Consider the following 20954-nt stretch of genomic DNA (forward strand, 5'->3'; position numbering starts at 1 on the left):
AGGGAAGGATGTCTTCGATCTTCGCCAGCAGCCTTTTTATCCACGAGTGTGCTAGAAAGGCAACACATCCTTTCTTCAGACACTTCTTGCTTTCAGACAGCTGATAATTTCCGCAACGGCGTCTCACGCTTCTCTCCATGAACCAACAATGGTCTCACCATTGTCGGTCGAATACGGATAAATCTTCTCGTGACAAACAAATCTCCGCCTTGTTACTTGCTAACCAATCCATTCCTACTACCACGTCGAAGCTTCCCAACTGGGACTGGTAGTAGATCGAGAGCAAACTCACGCTCTCACTAACTCGATTACGCAACCTCTAATCACTTCATTGGCTTCTACTAACTTCCCATTAGCTAGCTCGATCGAATAAGGAATATCTACTTACTAGCGGCTAAACCCAAGCATGTTCTTAAATTCTAGCGATACGAAGCTATAATCGGCACCAGTATCAAACAAAACAGACGCATAGCGTTGGTTTACAGGGAACGTACCAGTAACGACATTGGGATCCTGGCGCGCTTCCCTGGCCTCCATGTTGAAAACTCTTCCACGAGCTTGGGTCAATTCCGGGCAGTTCCTCTTGAAGTGCCCTTGATCTCCACAATTAAAACACCCGGGCCTCTGCCCGTTTCCACCATTGTTCCCAGCCTGGTGGTTTCCCTGGTTTCGGTTCACGGTGCCTGCTTGGTTAGCACGGTTTCCATTTCCTCCTTGATTTCCTTGTGGGCGGTTCCCATTACCACCACGGTTGTTTCTATTTCCACTTCCTCCTTGGCCTCCCCGGCCAGCATTAGCCCAACAGAAATCTTTTGTATGACCAGTCTTCCCACAAGACTCACAAACCCTTAGACTGCAGCGACCAGAGTGATGTTTTTGACATGAGTTGCACTTGGGCTGTGCACCCATGTATCCCCTGCTTTTCTTTCCACCACCAACTGAATCTTGAGCTGGTGCATTGGATTCTCCCTTCTTGACCACCGTCCCGGTGCTTTGCTTGAAACTTGAAAACTTCCGCTTATTACCACTAGATGACTCCACATGAGTCTCCTTTTCTTGGGTTCAATCTCATCGAACTTGTTTAACCGAATCGCTTCTTCAGTAAGAGCCACACTGAGATCAATGGCTTCTGTGATGGTTGCGGGTTTGGAAGAAGTCACCATACTGATTATCTGAGGAGCCAATCCCCAGATGAAGCGCTCAACCCTCTTAAACTCGGGTGTTACCATATAAGGTACCACGTGAGACAGATCGTGGAATCTCTGAACATATTCCGCTATCTTCGACCCTTCCATCTTTAAGTGCCAAAACTCAGTTTCAAGCTTTTGAATCTCCGCGCGAGAGCAGTACTTCCTTCGCATAAGCTCTTTCAATTCGGCCCAAGACAGGGCGTAGGCGGCAGCTTCGCCTAGAGTTTGCACTTGAAGGTTCCACCAAGATAGGGCTCCATCTAGAAACAGCCCTGAAATGTAAGTGACCTGCTGGTCGATCGCACATTTGCTCATGCGGATGGTGGAATCAGTCTTCTCTGCCCAACGAACGAAGGCAACAGCACCGCCCGTGCCGTCGAAGTTTGTGGGCTTACAGTCCAGAAACTGTTTGAAGGTGCACCCTGCACATTCGTTTTAATATAGGAACTGTATTAGCAGTTGCTACAGGAATCCTATTAGACCATGGTACGTCTTAAAGACTTAGGGTTACCATGAGTGGGATTCTGGTTGCCATTGCCGTTGGAGCTACTCCAGCTGGGTCCTCCCTGCGATGCAGCATACTGAGCAATCGCGGCAGCAATGATTCCTTGCAGTTCTTCTTGAGTCGTGGGCATCGGCTGCGGTTGACGTCTTGGTGCCATTTTCTAAAGATGTGTACGTCGATTAGGCCATAGAAATCATACGTATATAGTAATAGTAATAGCATATAACATCTCATGTTATCAATTTATCACACACAACATCCCATGTCCAACATCCCATGTCCAAATATAAAAATAATCAATCAAGTAAATCAGATATGATGAGAATGCGGCGATTGCATATATATCAAGACCATAAGCATAGTAAGTGTGTTAGTACATCCATCAATCACATAGGGGTTACATCACCCCTGTACAAAATACATCATATCAGTGTTACATACAATCAATACATCACATGTATCAACAAAATCTGTGTAGTCAAATGGTCTTCAAAAGCTGTGCATAACAATCGCGGCTGTCTCACCGGTGTCTACCCTTGTAACGTCGATGATCTCTAGAATGGTGGTGGTGGTGGAGGATAATGTAGGCGGCGAAAGAGAAGCCAATCCTCCTCCAAGGCCTGCTGGGTGCGGATCACGGATGCAATCTGCTGCTCTAGGATCGAAAGTCGAGCAACAATGTCAGGAGGAAATGATCGAAAAGGCTGAAATGACGAAGATGTCTGACCAAGATATGGACCAAAAGACAACTGAGCTCTCTCGAGCTCCTGCAAACGCTGAGAATGGGAATCATGCTGGTGTACAAATGACATCAAAAGATCCTCAATAGTATGGCCCAAATGAAATGGGTGGTATGGATCTGTGGGTGGCATGGGTGAGGAAGAGGACCAAAGTAATGGCGTGCTGGTAAGATCGATAGGTGCAACAGAAGATGGGATGGATGCTATCTGAGGCATGACAGGTAATGGCATCGGTACATGGCCAAATGGATGGGCGGAAGAGCCCTCTCCAGGCCCCGCTGGAGGTATGACAGAAGGAATCTGAAACGAGAACTCAGGATGGTGAGCATCAGTGCGGTGAGGAGGAAGCGGCGGAACATCCTCGTCAGCCGGTATCCAACCGTGCTGAGCCTCCTCGTCAGGGGGATCCATGTGCTCTGCAAACAGAGCATGCTCGGGCTCAATAGGTAAGGGATCAACAGGAGCTAAAACAGGATCAACGTGAGCAACAATAGGATCAATATGATCGACATGAGGGTCAACTGGAATGTCAGCGATCAGAGGGTCAACAAGAGGATCAACAACATGGTCAGCATCTAACAAAGGAATATCATCAACAGGAACATCGCCAAGTGGCTGACCCACCAAAATAGGATCAACAGGAACATCAGCATGCGCCAAACCATGCTCATGTGCGGGATCGAAAGCAGCGGCCTGCTCTGGAGCTACTGCAGGCTCGGGATCGTCAAACGCCATATCGAAGTCAAAGTCCGGATCGATAGGATCAATAGGGTCGGCAGGGTCAACGGGGTCCTCTACAGGCTGGTCCATATGAACGAACTCAATATCACGGTCTGGATCGAATCCAGGAGGAAATACAGGGTCAGAATCCTCGATATCGTCATGCTCAAAAACAAAGCTCGGCATAGGGGCGGCAGATGACGCCTGGTCAGGATCCGAGTCATGAACGAAAAGCTGCGTGCTCGCCACATGTGATGGAGCAGATGCCACAGACTCAAAGGAGTCTGGAGCTGGAGAATGAACAGGCGAGTCTCCGACAGGAGCACCGGCGATCATCAAAAGACCGCCAGCGGGCAAAAGAGCTGGGTCAGGAACCTCGTCCTCGTATAGCTCGTCATCGAAAAGATCAATATCGTCACCAGCCTCGGCATCAAGCATAAGCTCATAGGCTGGGTAGGATGCAAGAGGAATCGGGGCGGGAATCACAGCGAGAGGAAGATCCGCAGCAGGACCACCAACGATGGGCTCATCGACGCCGTCAGGTAGTGCGAACGGCTGAAAGTCGTCGTCGTCTGTACTGGTATAATCCGAGGTGTGCACCTCGTGCTCTGATGACATAACCTCGTCTGACTCCATGGGTCGGGGTCCAGTAGTGTCCGAATCTCCGGTATCTGAGGTATCCATGAGTCTGTAATACAATCACAAGTATGTACAAATATCAGTAAATCAGGTAATCACACAAGTTACCACATAATAATCACATATTCCTCCTAGTCCCACTAGCCTCCCAGCCTCCCAGACTGTCCTTCCTAGTCCCACTAGCCAACTTTTCCCAGCCTCCCAGACTGACTCCCAAGTCCCACTAGACAAACATTTCCCAGCCTCCCAGACTGACTCCCTAGTCCCACTAGATAACTACCTCGATCGATTGGATCGAGCCTCGACCTCCCAGACCGAGCCTCAGCCTCCCAGACCGAGCCTAAAATAATAAAATATGCTCAACATTTGTTTATAAAAAGTTTTGGATCTGGACTTAAGTGGTATGCAGAAAAACATTTTCGTGAGAGCCCTAGTGATCATAGTCTAGACTCAAGAAAGAATCCTAGTTCGCTATGATCAGAGCTCTGATACCAAGCTGTCACACCCTGGCTTTGCGGAAGCGTGGTTAATTTGGTGTGACTTCTTAATACCATAGCTTAATCATAACAAGCTATATGAATTTAAAATCATGCAAAGTCATCCATTGAAAATAAAATTGTCAAACATTGTCTAAATGGGTAAACACCCAACAACCATTACTTGTCTAAAACAGTACAACCACTACCATAATGCAACAAAATAAACATGGTTCAGGGGCTATGGCTTGTCCAGGAAAGAGCCATAAGCCTTGAACCCGGATGACTCTGAGTCTAAATGCAGCGGGAAATCCTGCTAAACCGTGCCAGATCCTTAATTCCCTGAAATACATGTAAGTTGAAAAATCAACAATAATGTTGAGCGAGTTCATGCGAAAATGAGTAAATAAACCTTTATCTTTATCAAAAACCCTGGTATGTAGCAAATAAGGAAATAAAAGAGATCACCAATGGGTTGCAAGTCCACTGATATGTGTGAAGTGCAAGTAGGGATGACTCAAACCTAGCGGATTTATGCGTCGGGCACTAAGTCACCCCGAGGTCCGTTATGCTGGACCTGGGGCTGGGCTCGCTACACCCAGATAGATCTACCGCTCCTGTCCCTTGGTCCTCAACGAGGATTAATGGCCTCAAGTTTCTGCCTACCCACTCACATGATCTAAGTAATAACACTCCTTATGCTAACCATACCATGTATAACATATCCATAATCATTGTAACATGTATTTCACCCCCGCAGTTTATAAAACTGAAAACAGTTAAGAGAAAAGGGGGACATGAACTCACAGTGAATGCGTCACAAAATCAAGCAATCCAATATCCAAGTGCTGTGCAACGACCTACATGTGCTAATTCTATTAGACGGATGGCCGTGCTTTAGCTTCATAGATTATATTTTTGGGAAACAGTTAGTCAACCGTTTCGTATATATATTTGATACGCATTCTCCTTCCCAAGGATGGGGGAATCAAATACATGTATACTTATTTTATTTTATTAAGTCCCACTTAATATATTTTATTTCTTATTTCAAAATATATTTATTTTTCTCAAAAATAATATATTTCCTTTTTCTCATAATATTTTCCCAAAATAATGTTTTAACAATACATGCTTATGAATACTTCCGAATAAAGCGTAAGTTACGTTTTGGTGATTAAGTGGTAATAGAAATTACCGTTGTAACTTATATGTTTGCCGTGAAGGCGTTTGTAATATTTCGGGCTTGACAAGGTTAGTAAATATTATTTTTACTCTAAAAATAATATTTATATATCTTCACAAAATAATCATAAACAGTGAGGTGACAAAATATATTTTCCGAATAAATATTTATCACTTTTAGTTTTGTGAAAATCCCACCTCCGATTATTTATAAATAAAGTTGTGGCGAAATATATTTGAAAACATGTCAAGGTAGTCTAACACTTGTAAATAATTCTAAGTGTTAGATTTTTAGAAAATTTCGCCAGAGTTTCCCCTGTAACTGGAGGTGGCCACGCTTTCAAGCGTATCATTTTCTTTTACAACTCCTCTCAACAATTTATCAAATCAACCGAATCAATTTTCAACACTTCAAATAGAAGACTAGTATGTAAAACCGCGTTGTTTCATGAACTTGTAGTTTTTACAAAAACTACGGTGTAGATTTCGTTATTTTTAGTGGATCTATTCATAACATAACTTAGTCTTGCAAAAACCTCGTTTTTAGAACAACTTACTTCTTACAACTTCCCGACAATTTTTGTAAATATTGTTATTTTGTCGGATCTTTTATTCTACAAGTGTTTCTACACTTGTAGTTTATAGAAATCGTATTTGTTAACACTTTATCCATTTTTATAAAAACATGATTTTCTCGACACCCGGTCCTACGAATATACCACTTGTACATACGTAGATCGGCTTGTTTTAAATACTATTTTTCACGTTAAAACATTTTTACACAAGTTCATGTTTCCCGTGTGGTGGAGTTTCACCTTTTAACCCTTGTACCAAAGAAACCAGTGTATGTCAAGATACGTGATCCTAACAAAGTCGGGTTAAACGATGATGAGAGCCACCACATCATAGATCGGGCCATAAAAACCAACATATTCAAATACTACGACATTTACACGCGTTTTGAGCTTTTATCCAACGATATACACGTTTTAGTAAACTTTAAAGTTCCATTAAGCGGGTTACCGACATTCAACCGACAAATATCCTTTTAACCACTTTAGACATGACCAAAAATGAGTTTTAAACGTTATACCTCTAGCTCGGGGCTAGGGAAGAAACTAGTCGAAAACTGCGTGGATAATAGCAAACGGTAGAGGTCCTCCGCGTTCCGTTTGTTCCGAGCTCCGTTGTACGTAACCACCGACACTTGAGTATGCTTGGAATGTCAAGACTTGAACCGAAAAACGGATGTGGGGGTGGTGGTGATCTCGGCCGAGAGGAGGGAGAGGGAGAGGGAGAGAGAGTGAAGGTGAGGTGTGTGTGTTTGTGTGTGTGAGAGGTGAGGGGTTTAAATAGAAAAAGTTGTCTCGATCCTCGTGCAATCCAATTAAATATTCAAAAGCGTACTCTCCTTGGCCCCACTAGTTGGCCGATTCCATTGAGTTGTAATGGTGCTCGGTTCGTTTCCAATCGTTCAGTTACGGTTTAGTTTGGTTAAGTGCGTTACTTTTAAGGTCTAACCCCGTTAGTTGTTTTAGTGTATTAAAAGCGGGTGTTAGGGTAATCAGGGACCCTAACTGGCTCAGAAAAGTACCAATATTAATTTTGGCAATATTTTTATGTTCCGGGTATTGTCCGGTTGTTCGGTCGGATAGTAATCCGTTAAAGTGCTTAAGATATCCGTTAAGCGTCATAAATAATATTTTTAGCGACACAATTTATTCTGCAAAGTGTCGGGAATAATTCCTCATATTTTGGCACTTTATTAATTAGCTAGAAGCTAGTGTGTTGATAAAAGTGCTGTGTTTCGTGCTTAAAGTTCGTTTTAGGCACATCCAAATCTCTATATCTTATTCCTAGAGACGTAATCATACAACCCTTGTATCCCTACACACACTATGGGTGTAGTAAAATGATTCTGGCTTATTCAGGCCTTTAGAGGCAGTGTTTGCCTGATGCTGGCTATACCAGCATGTTCACTGTGTATCCGTTTAGTGCTACTGTGCTTTTTGTGCATCAAGTTTGTCACTAGAGTTCAGTAAATAAATAATGTAGTGACAGGAGAAATCAAAGTATGATGCAGATATGTACAAGTACCAACAATAAAGTAGCAGTTTATCAGCAAACTCAGTAAAGCACAGTAATTAGGCAATAATTAATAATTAATTAAGTCGTACGGATACCTGGTTTTGAGAGGGTTGTCACAGGTACCATAGGACTTGACAACTCCCATCCCTGAAATCCTAGGTTTGTTTGGGTGGAAGGAATGACCGAATCCGAATACATTTCTAGGTGGACCTTAGACTTTGTGCTAGGGTTTATTCTACAGTCGCAAGGCTTGAATGTATGGAATTTTCACAACACCGCATAGATATTTGTATCAGTATAGCATGCATTTCCACAAAACATAACTTTGATTTAAACCAAGTTTTACTTCAATACTTTGTTTTGTGCATTTTCACCTATGGTTTAGTTGATGCATTTCGCTAGCCATACATATCATTTTGGTTACACATTACATGATTTACATTTAACACATAAACATTTTGACATGGTTACACAAAGACATTTGACAAATGGTTTAGACATAGACATTTTACATTGGTGGTTTGTTTAGGTAAGTGATTTAAGTAACGAGGCGTGTGTAGTATGATACAAGCATGGTGGATACGCCGCTGGTACTTCCTATATATAAGTGCTTGTATTATATTACACATTGTAGCGTTACTTAAATCATTCAGTTTGGACTTATACATTTTTACACAAATAACATATTTTTAACAAGACTTTGTTTTACAAAACAGTTTGTTTTCTACAAACTCATTTTACTTGGTTATTCATTTAACCTTACATTATTCTTTTAAACATACATATCTATCATCGCTTTTCAAATGATTTATAAAACAAAACATTTTACAAGGATCATGACTGGCTTTTGTTTAAACAACTTTTTCTAAACTTATAAGTCATGAATCCTAAATAAATAAAACCTATGTACTCGCCGGCATTTTTATGCTGATGTACCTATTTTCACATGTGTTTCAGGAGATGATGCGTAGGATTGATCAAGATACACATAGGCGGACTTGGGCCTTAGTGACAATAAAAGATGCAAGACTAGTTAATTTTGTTATACTTCTTTGTTTGTTAAGACATTGTAACTCTCTTAATCGATAAAACAACATTTCAATTTTCCATGTGTTATGAAACAATGATTCTGTTACAACACTCCCCGACGATTCCGCCACGTTTTGTTGTTTTACGTGGTAGGGGTGTAACAATTAAAACATAACCACTCATCGGAAACCATGTCGGACCGGATTTCCCGGTCAAACGGCCGGAACACCGTCCCTTTCGAGAAGACGCCGGAGGATTTGAGAGCCGACAAGTGGGCACTATCAAAAGAGCATATCTCTTTCTCCGGTTCTTGGAGAAGATTCTGATGAATGAATGTGGGAGCGGAATCACCGGGGCTCGATCTTGTTTGTCTCTTGGTGCCGGAATATTGAATAGAATGAAGGAGGAAGATGGGATTGAGAGAGAAATGTTTACCTTTCTTCTCTTCGGTAAAGGTTAAATGAGGATGAGGATGAGAAGTTATAGGGAGGTAATGAGTAATTATAGACTAAGCGGTTACAAGCGGTCACATCAAGGTCTAATCTCTTAATTGCCTCGTTATTCATAAAAAATATAACCGTTAGTACCAGGATACTAAACGGTAACATTTTTTGGGGACAATTGTTGTGGGTGAAATTCTGAGCCCATATCCTGGGTAATATCTTAAGTTATATCTTGGTTGTATGATATATGCTCATGCCCGGGATGCTCATTTAGGATACTGGTAACATCTTGGATGGTATCCTGAGGATCACTAACGGATTATGTGCAGGCGCTCGTGCCCAAGCTTACAACGTTCATGAGGACCTTTTCTCCGGAAGACTCGGTCTAAGTCGTTCAAAAGAAGACGTTGAAGCCGCTTTACTCGGTCCACAACGTTAACTATGGAATATTTGGAAGCATCCCCCGTTTATAGGAATTTTTGTTTGTATTGCTTAGCTATAAATAGGTGGATAAATCAGATCAAATAGGACACAACAACACTCACTGCTCTCTAACACTTTAACTCTCTCGCAACTTTCACTTTCACAACAAGCATTGTAACACTTAGCGATCTGATCAATATCCTGCACTGTATCCTGACGTTTGAAGTAATAAGAAGAACTAGGCAGCTGCGATTGTCAGCTCCCGAGGTTTTGTGCCGGCGATCTAGATTGATCAAGGGCTTTCCTCGTATATCTCGTGTCACCCCCTTTACTTTTTGCTCATTGTTTGATCACAGATATAGCTCGATATCCTGAGCTATATCCTGAAACTGTTTTTACAAACAAGTTAACAAACATATTTCCGATACACTTTCTTAGCACACTACCTCACTTGACTAATTTGATCACTAAATTGCTTAGTAATTTTTGACCAAAACAGCTATTATATATAGACATGCTCCTGCAAATCACTACGTGCGTAGGATGCCTGCGTATGTTCATGTCATGTGCTCCTAATCACTCTTAATCACACATAGAACTATACAATATTCAACACACATTCTATATAGCCTATTCGCACAGTAATAGACACACTAAATGCACTAACAGATTCCCCCTCATACGTTGCTGTCGAATCTTGATCTTCAAATATAAGAGTTGTGTTTGAATATTCTGAAACTTCAATCAAATGTTTGTTGATGTCATCAAATTCCTTCTTGATTGATGATTCGGGTTTGCATTTGATTTAATAAATTCCCCCTGAATTGATGCTTCAGGTCTTTATCTGCACCATTACTGACACAATCCTTGATTTACTAGACTGCAATCTTCATGAACATTAACAAACTTGAAATTAATCAATGCAACTTCTCTAATTCGACATTAACCACATCCAAGTTCGGTTTAAACGCACTCCTTACTCGATCGTCTGATCTTCAAAAACTCAACCAACATTTGATAGAAACATTGAATACAATACTGATTATCTTCAAAAAAGCGAATACCCACGAAAATATGAAATTTCGTTTTCCGTAATCAACGTTATGCTCTAACAACGTCAATGACTGTTCATGTAAACGGTAATATCCACAATCAGCATATCATCACCAGATAAAAAATATCTGGTAACACAATGTGATCTTTAAGTATATAAATAAACGTTCTTTGAAGATCAATTACGTCTCCATTAGTCCTGGTAGCAACGTAATCTTTAGACATCATTATTCACTTACGGTTAGTTCAGAAAATAACTCATCTGCCGAAAATCCAATGTGTATTCTTTTCCAGATAGAGCAGCCACTATCAATCTCGTTCATTGTTTTACCAATATACTAGTAAATTGAAAACTCTTCTGAAAACTGATGTTCAATAAAGACCTCCTAATATTATCTGCAAACTAGCTTGACGAAGACTGAGACTGAAGAATACGAGATACTATGCATTACCAAACAATTTGAGTTAGAACCACCCGAATACAGTTGCATATCTTCTCTGTCACTTTTCGTCTGAATTTCTAAAAATGCTCTAAATTTCATTATATAATGTGAAATTTAGTTCCCCTTAATTTTTTTGGAAAAATCAGACCTCTGTAAAATCATCTCTGAATTTCCAAGAATTCCCCCTTAATCTTGGCAAATTCCGATCTCTCTAAAAATTCAACTTTGCAGAATATTTGACTTTTTGTTCCAAAATGGTTAGTTTTTCATCAATGCGAAATTTTATGTTTTGGCCCACTAATAGTCATTTCTCTAATTGATAAACATTATGAACCGGTCTCCATGACTGCCCCACTATTTATCAACGCTCTGTGATTTCATCATCTTAGCACGTATTCTGAATCCTCCAACGTGTCCCCGAACAACCCATATTTGACGTTAAAGTTTCGAAAAAAAATTCATTTCATCAATTTTTTTCTGGACACTCGTCTCGTCACTGCGAACAAAAAATACCTTTTTTTACTCTTGCGCGCATGACTTTCTCCTGAGCGTGCTCGCGTATGACTTCTACGTTTGACTCCTCCGTGCATACGACTCATGCGCTCCAGGTGGTGTGCGCGTAGGACTCGTGCGCTCCAACCTGTCGTTTCAAAATTTTCAATTCAAAATCTTCATTTCTTTGAATTTGATGATGATACCATCATACATGTGCGAAAATCAATTGTAAATGTAATGATATCTTCAATTTGACATTTCATCCATGAATTGACCTTCATTTCTTTGTTTTACGTCTAAAACTTATAAATCATGGGCGTAAGTGATTCAATCAATGATTAGATCGATTGAATCAGTACCGTAGCTCTGATACCACTGTTAGGACCCGTTTGGTGGTGCAATCAAGACTAAAATTTGGATAGAGATAAACTAATTGGGTAGAAATTTTAGCAGCATAATGTTTAGTTAACCCGATTTTATAAGCTTCCATTCCATACCATACCGAAAGAGTATACATCATTAAGCACTGAGATAGAACATGCAGTTTGATCTACTCTCAGATCTGAAACTTATGAGTTCAAACGCATGACACTACTATATATAGACATGCTCTTGCGCATCACTATGTGCGTAGGACCCCTACGCAGGTTCATGTCATGCGCTCCTAATCACTCTTAATCACACATACAACTATACAATATTCAACACACGCTCTATCTAGCCTATTCTCACAGTAACGAACGCACCAAAGATGATGGAGAGGGTGAAACCCGAGCCTTATTGTGTGTTATCTTACGTGTTTTATTGCGTTTTAAGTGATTACATGCCTTGAATGTGATAACTACGAGTATTTGTTGTTTTACAGGTTAATCGCTTAATTCAGTGAAGTTAGAGGGCGTGGTGATGAAGCGGAATTACCGAGGATGATAATCGAGACGTATTACAATAATCGGGAGTTGTTCCGGGTCGAGAGATAGTTTGAAAGTGTGAAAAAACGTGAAAGAACGAAGTCTAGGGGCCTTCTAGTCATTTGATGAAAGTCATGTTGTGAAGGAAATTGGAAGTTCAAAGAACCGGCGTAGGCTACGGGTGTATAAGCATAGGCTACGGTCAAGTATAATGAACAGGACGCAACAGGAGTTATAAACCGTAGGCTACAGCTGTACTAGCGTAACCTACGGTCCAGCGGAAATAAGTTAACAGCACTTACGTTACGACGGACATAATGGGCAACGTGCAATTGAGTATGTTAAGGGTATTAAAAGGATTCTAAAAACCCTAGCTCGAGAGCTTTACCTTGGGGGACAAATTTGGGAGCAAACACACGACCTTGGGGCTTTGTTTTCATCAATCTCTCATCATTCTTTCCACCATATCAAGATGATGATTTCAATTGTTATTCAAGTTTTTGATGATCAACCAACCAAGATGAGCGGCTAATCTTTTAGTGGTTTCCTTTGGGTGGAGGATTCTTGTAAGTGAATGAATTATATGCGTTTGAACTTGTAATTGAAGTTGGTAATCTAAGCATTTGATGCTTTTTACCATTTGATTTGATTGACTAGTTGTAACCGATTGATTTTATTTTAATTCTGAATTATTCAATTCCCAAGAGTTCTAGTAATTGGGATATATTTAACAAGGATTAGGTTGGTAATTTAAATTGATTGTTCATATGATAAACTTCATGTTTTGCAATCAAAGTAAGTAGTCTTTGAATAATCACAACTTGTTAATTAAATTACACAATCATGTCTATGTGATTGTCACAATTAAACACACAATTGAAGTTTACTTTGGATCTAAAATCCGGAGGAACCATTGTTTTCTACAACTATTTACAACTTATTTTAATAATTCTTAGTTTAATCAAACAAACAAACTAACAACCAAATTTTACATTTTTATAATTAGTTCTTAGTCCTTGATTCATAACACTTTCCACCATACTCCTCTGGATTCAATACCCTACTTACTCTAGCTATCTAGTTTAATTAGGTTTTTGCATGACCCATACGACAGTCATCAAATTGCACTAACAGTAGCTTGTGAAGATTCTGGCACTTCTGAAGTAGGATTAGACTTTTGAGTTTCCTCAGCATCTTTCATAACATTATCATCTTGAATCTCAACTTGAACAATATTTGACTCTACACTCCTGTTTCAGTTTGAACTTCTTTATCAACATTAGTAGATGGCCCTGCTTCTTCATTTGACTTTGCAGCTGCAGAAGCAGCTTCAGCTTTCTTTTTCTCTACAAAAGCCTTCATTTCTTCTTCAAAACTGAATCCAAACTTGTCTTCCATAATTTTGAATCTATTAAGAAATTCTTTGATCAAACCACTATGAATCTTCTTCATTTCAACCAAGTTATCAATGATCTTTTGTTTTGAATCAACTATGTTCTTTAAGTTTTCATTCTCTTTTTTCAGTTCATAAATTTGAATCTGTAACTTTTTGATTTTCTGAGACACATTATTACCAAAGTTAACACCAAAATCAAAGTCATCCAGGTATTCTAAATTAGGTGTATCTGGTGTAGAGAATGGAGGAACTAGTGTAAAATCACTTGCAGGTTGTCTTGTTGTTGATGGTGAAGATGGAGACATAGTGTAGTGTGGTCTCTTTTTCAATGGTGTGGTGACATGTGTTGTAGGTTTAGTAACATTTATTTCAACACTATCATACACTGGAATACCTCTTGCAAGAACTGGTTCACTGGCAATAGTAACGGGCTCATTAGGTTCATCTCTTAAATGCAACCATGTATGTTTCCTTAACTTCTTACTCTTCCAGGGAGTTCTCTGAAGGTTGTTTCTACCTTTTAGCTGGGTTTTCTTTTCTCATTTTAAGCTTCTTTCTTAGGAATAAAGTCAACATCCTTTTATTCTTCTGTCTATTTCCTTTTCTCAATCACAAGCTTACAACCTCGAATCTTATTGTAAGTGAGATTTCCTTAATCAATATCACTTTCAGATGAACTTTCACAAGAAATAACTTTCTCTTTTCAACAACCTTCTTTTTCCCTTCTGCTTTCTCTTTTTTTATAATTGCAGACTTTTGTCTTTGAAATCCTTGTGTGCTTTGACTTGGTGTTCATCATCAGCTTCAACATCAATAACTTCTTTCTTTGGTACATACTTAGACATATCTTCAGTCTCAGAACCACTGTTCTCATGCCTCCAAGCATCTTCTGGAGTAACATACTTATCTGATTTTGTATATCCGAATAATCCTCTGAACACTGGAAACTGGTCTTTAGGTCTGCCTCTATAAGATGACAATTTGTTCAATGTCATATCATATCATACATGTGTTCCAGTTCCATTACATCCTCTTCTTCTTTTGCCAAACCTTCAACTTGAGATTCATTGAAAATGTGCAGGAACCTTGGATACATATATAATTTGTTCTTCAACAAATTTTCTTTCATATTGTCAAAGATTATTTATGAGAAATTGAACTTTCTATTCAGAATTAAAACCACTACAACAGACATAATGTTTTCCTAAGCTTGGTCATAACCACATTTCCTTGAGCCCAAGAAGTGTATTAGAATATGAATAAAGTACTCGTATGGCTTTAGTGGATTCCTTTTTCTCAACATTTTTTCATTGATATTCCCATCAAAGCCCATGCTCAAGAAACAACCTTAAACAAATATTTCAGGTAACATAGTAGGATCTTCATTTAAATCACCAAACCTGAATACTTCTCAGATCATTGGTACTGTAACAATTACCTATTTCTTGTTCACTTTTAATTCAATAGCAATGGGATCTCTGTCACATTCTACCGAAGCATTATCCCAAAATGCTTTGATATGCGATTCATAAGGAACTCTATTCAAGGTAATAGCTTCAAGGATTATGGATCCGTTTATGTATTGTCTTATTCCTTTGCCCATTTGTTCTTATCATCAAGAAATGCACATATGTCATGCTTGGCATCCCAAACTTCTCAACTTTTCCTTTACCCATACTTGCGAAACAAAAATACAAAAAAAAAAAAAAAAACCAACAACCAACAACCATACCCAGTCTATCCCACAATAGCAAAAGCTATTGAAAGGGTCTAGGGATGGTGAGATGTAGATGAACCTTACCTTTGTCCATGCGGATAGAGAGGCTGCTTCTAGAGAGACCCCCAACACAAAACAAAACAACACAATACAAACAGTACATAGACAAACCGAACTAATAATTGAAATAGAGAGCTACCAAAAACAAAAGTACATTGATAAACCAAACTGACAAATAGAAATAGAGAGCTACCATAAACAAAAGAAATAATGACACACACAAGAAAAAAAACACACAAATATATCATAAAACAACATATAAACATAACTAAAAGAAGGTAATCACATGCAAGGTCCACCTAAAAAGTAGGGAATCTAGACCCCTAAAACAAAGCCCGAGACAAATGCATCATCTCCTAAAATGTGACAACTCGAATTTCCGAGATTTCTATTTCGCATTTATTGCACGTTCTTGTATTGTTTAGTTGATTATTTGCACAATTAATTGCTATGGAATTATATACGTTGTGATACAATGAATCGTATTCTGTGATTGTGCATGGTTGTTTGTTAATTGTGAAAGACTTGGTAAATATATGAACTTCGTGGTGAAACTGTGAAACTGTTTGAGATGGTGTACATGTGTGAAATATGATACTTAGGGAGGTAGAGGGTAATTAGTGAAATTCTAGAGATACTTAACCCTAATCCCTTTCACTAATCATTTTCACAAGAAACAAAAGCACGTAGTTCACATTCTATTCTCTGGCAATCATCACCAAATCATTGGCACAAGACATTCATCACTTTTGATTCATTTCTCTAGAATCATTCAAGGTAATTGTTTATTGATTATGTGTTCATGAAAACCCTAATTGATTGCTTGATTATTACCAATTCTTGATTCTTATAATTCTTGCAAACCCTAGTCCCACATGTAATGATTCCTTGTTTAATTGATTCTGATTTATGGTGAAAGGATGTTGATCATTGCGTAATCATTGTTTGATGATTAAGATACTTGATTTGTAGAATGATTGATTAAGAAAATGGATTGCCGCTATACATCGATACATAAGAAATTAGGGTTTTGGATTGTATGAATGCTAAACGTAACTGATGTTCACATGAATGATGTTCTGCTCTCGATGATTGAGTTTACTTGTAGTCTGAGTTTTGTGAATGATGCAAGACCGATGTTTATGTATTCGTATAACATGCTTGTCTGAGTTTTATATATACTCATCTGATCCGACCATTAACCCTAGGAGGGGTCCGATTTTCTTAAACACAAGTGTGGTCCGAGATTTAGACATAGGAGAGGCTTTATCCGAGTTTTATGTTAAGGCTTGCATGTCCGAGTTCTTTGAAAATGATAAATGTCCGAATTGTATAAACATTAATACCTGGTCCGAGTTTTGTATGGTTAATATGAGTCCGAACTTTAAACCCCCCCCCTCACTGTTGTCCGAGTTTCATCTTGGTGTGAGGGTCCGAGCTTTGTGAAGCCCCCATCCCCTAGTCCGACTTTGTTGAGAGCATGGGAGGTCCGAGCTTTTCATGAGAGGGAGGGGTTGTCCGAACTTTAACCCCCATCTCCCGTGGTCCGAATTTTAATGCTATGCCATATCTAGTCCGAGTTTTTGTAGTTAGGGATGTCCTTGTCTGACTTTCATGGTTTAGCTAAAGGTCCGACTTTTGTATGGACACAAGGCCCAATCTTCTAATGCTAATCATGTCTAAGCTTTTAAAATGCTTACTGTATATGATCTGAGAAGCTGTTTAACTGTCAAGTTGTTAAGTGTATATGATCTGAGTTGTTAAGTGTATATGATCTGAGTTGCTGTTAACTGTATATGATCTGTGTTGATTATGCGTAGCCTACCAATACTGGAGGGGATATCGTTTCTGTCACGCATGTTAACTGAGTTAAACTATGCTTGTAACCTTGTTGAAATGTAACACCGTTAGATATATGATAATCCAGTTAAGTTTATTAACTCGGTTAAGTATACTAGTGGGTAAAGATATTAGAATGAACTGTGAAAGACTCTGATGAGAAGCCTGAATGACATGAACTGACTGTGTGTAAATGCATTACCATAGGCCTTGACTGATTGATTTATTGTTTACGAGCACGTAGATAGCATACCGAGCAAACCAAGGTGAGTTCACACTCTTACTAAGGCATGGGATTCCCAGGGCTTGGGAATGGGATTGAAGGAATAAGGTTGAATAGATTCGTACTGACACTAATACTAGACTACCATACCACTGTCCTCGGTTATGCAGGACACATACTTATGCTACTCACTGTCCTCGGTTGTGCAGGACACATACTTACAATCTACGTAGACTTATACTTACTACTATCCTCGGTTGTGAAGGATACTCACATAAAACCTACGTGTACTTATACTTACTACTATCCTCGGTTGTGAAGGATACTCACGTAAAACCTACGTGTACTTATACTTACTACTATCCTCGGTTGTGAAGGATACTCACGTAAAACCTACGTGTACTTATACTTACTACTATCCTCGGTTGTGAAGGATACTCACGTAAAAACCTACGTGTATTTATACTTACTACTATCCTCGGTTGTGAAGGATACTTATGGTTACGAATAGTCTAGTGGTTATACAACATGGGAAGCCCCCACCAATAGAACGTACTATCGGCCCAGTAGAGCCACATGTTACAAACGAATATACTATTACGCATTTACTTTCTGTGAACTCGCTCAACTAGTTGTTGATCCTCTGTTACATGCCTTGCAGGTTGTTAGGTTCATGGAGCTTGCACATGGAGGAGCTGGTCGTTGTGGGCTTGGATCGTGATTATCTTATTAAACACTTATGACATTTCGTACTTAATTATGATGGGCTTGGATCGTGATTATACGCTTCCGCTAAACAATGATAACTTACTTATGTCTTGGAACACCTTTCATATGGATTTGGTTTGGTTTAATGGCAATTACTTTTACTATATGTGTTGTTCTATATGATTGGTGGCTTGATCCTGGTCAGTCACGCTCCCAAGCGGTGATACTCCGCAGGTGGATTTTGGGGGTGTGACAGATTGGTATCAGAGCCATTGGTTATAGAGAACTAGGTTTTAATATGGGAAAACGTTTTTATTAAAACCAGACTATAACCAGAACAGTGCTCTCAACGATCCACAACGACGCTTCGCTCCACGTGCAAGACTCAACATCCTAGGTAATAAGGTTTATGTTTATTGCCTACATGCTAGAATTACATAGAACTTTGCTCGTGGTATGCTTAGATTACATTGCTCACTATATGCTATTGCTTGGGAACACCTATGTGCTTACACTCTTCTGTCATCGCACTACTCGCGAACCTCTCTCACCTATGTTGCCTTTGATGTAAAGATCAATGGCCGGATGCATTAATATGACTCAAGCCCGGTTGACGGCTCTCAGTAACGAACAAGTTGCTGCGGCGCTTGCAGCCGCACAAGCAGGAGGTATAACCTGCTATTCCAAACCTATCCTAGGATGTTAGATCCTACTCTCGTGACCCAACTCTCGCGCTTAACCTCGACCTATCTTTCTCGCGCAACGGGTCAGAACGCACAGCAACCTCTCTGCACATTCAAGAACTTCGTGGACTATCGTCCAAGCACACTCAGTGGCATAGAAGGAGCAGTGGGACTACTCCATTGGTTTGGGAAGCTCGAGTCAGTTTTCGAGATGTGTGAATGCCCTGAGGCTCGCAGGGTCAAGTCCGCCACTGGTACTTTGTAAGGAATCACGCTAACCTGGTGGAACACGCAGGTACAGATACTAGGGTTGGCAGCTGCTAACGCCACCCCCTGGAACGAATTCAAAGAATGCATTAAAAGGGAATACTGCACGCGTGATGACATCCACAAGTTGGAAGTGGAGCCTTACCATTTGAAAATGACGGGGTCAGAAATTGAAGCTCATATGAAACGGTCAAACGAACTGGCCATCTTGTGTCCAACCATGGTGGACCCTCCAAGCAAGCGTATCGAATTGTACCTCAAGGGTCTAGCCTCAGAGATTCCGAGCCATGCTACATCGGTTAACCTCGACAATATCCAAGACATTCAGCGTCTTGCTCATCGCCTCACGGGTCAGGCAGTGGAACAGAACAGGCTTCCTAGTTGTATCAGCGCTATTACTACCGCTACCACTTCTGCTACTCCCGCTACTCCTAGTGACAACAAGCGGAAATGGGATGGGTATTCCAGCAAGGGTTCAGCTACCGTTCGGTCTCAAGCACAGCAGCAGCGCAAGAATAGTGATCACCAGAGCCGAGTCAGCCAACTTCTGGCGGTCAGGGGCAGGGTGGATATCGGGGAATTCACCCAACGTGTAACTAATGCAACAGACACCACGGTGGTTAGTGCAACGAGGGACGTTGCCAGAGGTGTCTCAAGATGGGCCATGGAGCTAAGGATTCAGGAGCCCACGGCCTGCAAATCGGAATCGCCAGCAGCAACAGCAAGCAGAAACCCTATGCAAAGAAAAGATTGTTCGCATTCCTCATTCTGGTCAAGAACCTCTCGAAGTTCAAGGCGACAAGAGTGGTGCTGTGGTTGGCATCACCTCTTTCTTGAAGGCTCAGAAATGTTTGCGGAAGGGCCACACCGCAAATTTTGGCTCTCGTTACTGACGCATCAGCGAAAGAAAAGAAGTTGGAAGACCATCCAGTTGTACACGACTTCCCTCAGGTGTTTCCTAAAGATTTACCTGGTCTACCGCCTCATCGTCAGGTCGAATTTCAAATCGAGCTCGCTCCAGGAGCAGCACCCATAGCTCGAGCACCGTGTCGTTTAGCTCCAACCGAACTGGAAGAACTGTCAAAGCAGCTATAAGAGCTCTTGGAAAAGGGCTTTATTCGTCCAAGCTCTTCGCCTTGGGGAGCTCCAGTGTTATTTGTGAAAAAGAAGGACGGTACCTTCAGGATGTGCATAGACAACCGGGAACTCAACAAGATGACGGTGAAGAACCGTTATCCTCTTCCGCGTATAGACGACTTATTCGACCAGTTGCAAGGGTCGTGTCACTACTCCAAGATTGATCTAAGGTCTGGTCATCATCAGCTGAGAGTCCGGGATGAGGACGTCTCCAAGACAGCATTCAGAACTCGCTACAGTCACTACGAGTTTCTAGTCATGCCATTTGGGCTTACGAACGCGCCTGCAGTTTTCATGGATCTTATGAACAGGGTGTGCAAACCCTATCTTGACAAGTTCGTCATTGTCTTCATCGACGACATTCTGATCTACTCCAAGAGTGATGAGGAACACGAGCAGCACTTACGTCTTATCTTGGAACTTCTTCGAAAGGAGCAACTGTACGCCAAGTTTTCTAAATACGACTTTTGGCTTCGTGAAGTCCACTTCTTAGGCCTTGTGGTGAACAGGGATGGGATCCATGTCGATCCATCCAAGGTAGATTCGATCAGGAACTGGCCTGCACCGCGTACACCGACAGAAATACG

Source organism: Helianthus annuus, chromosome 16 (assembly GCF_002127325.2).
Source record: "Helianthus annuus cultivar XRQ/B chromosome 16, HanXRQr2.0-SUNRISE, whole genome shotgun sequence".
Lineage (NCBI taxonomy): Eukaryota > Viridiplantae > Streptophyta > Magnoliopsida > Asterales > Asteraceae > Helianthus > Helianthus annuus.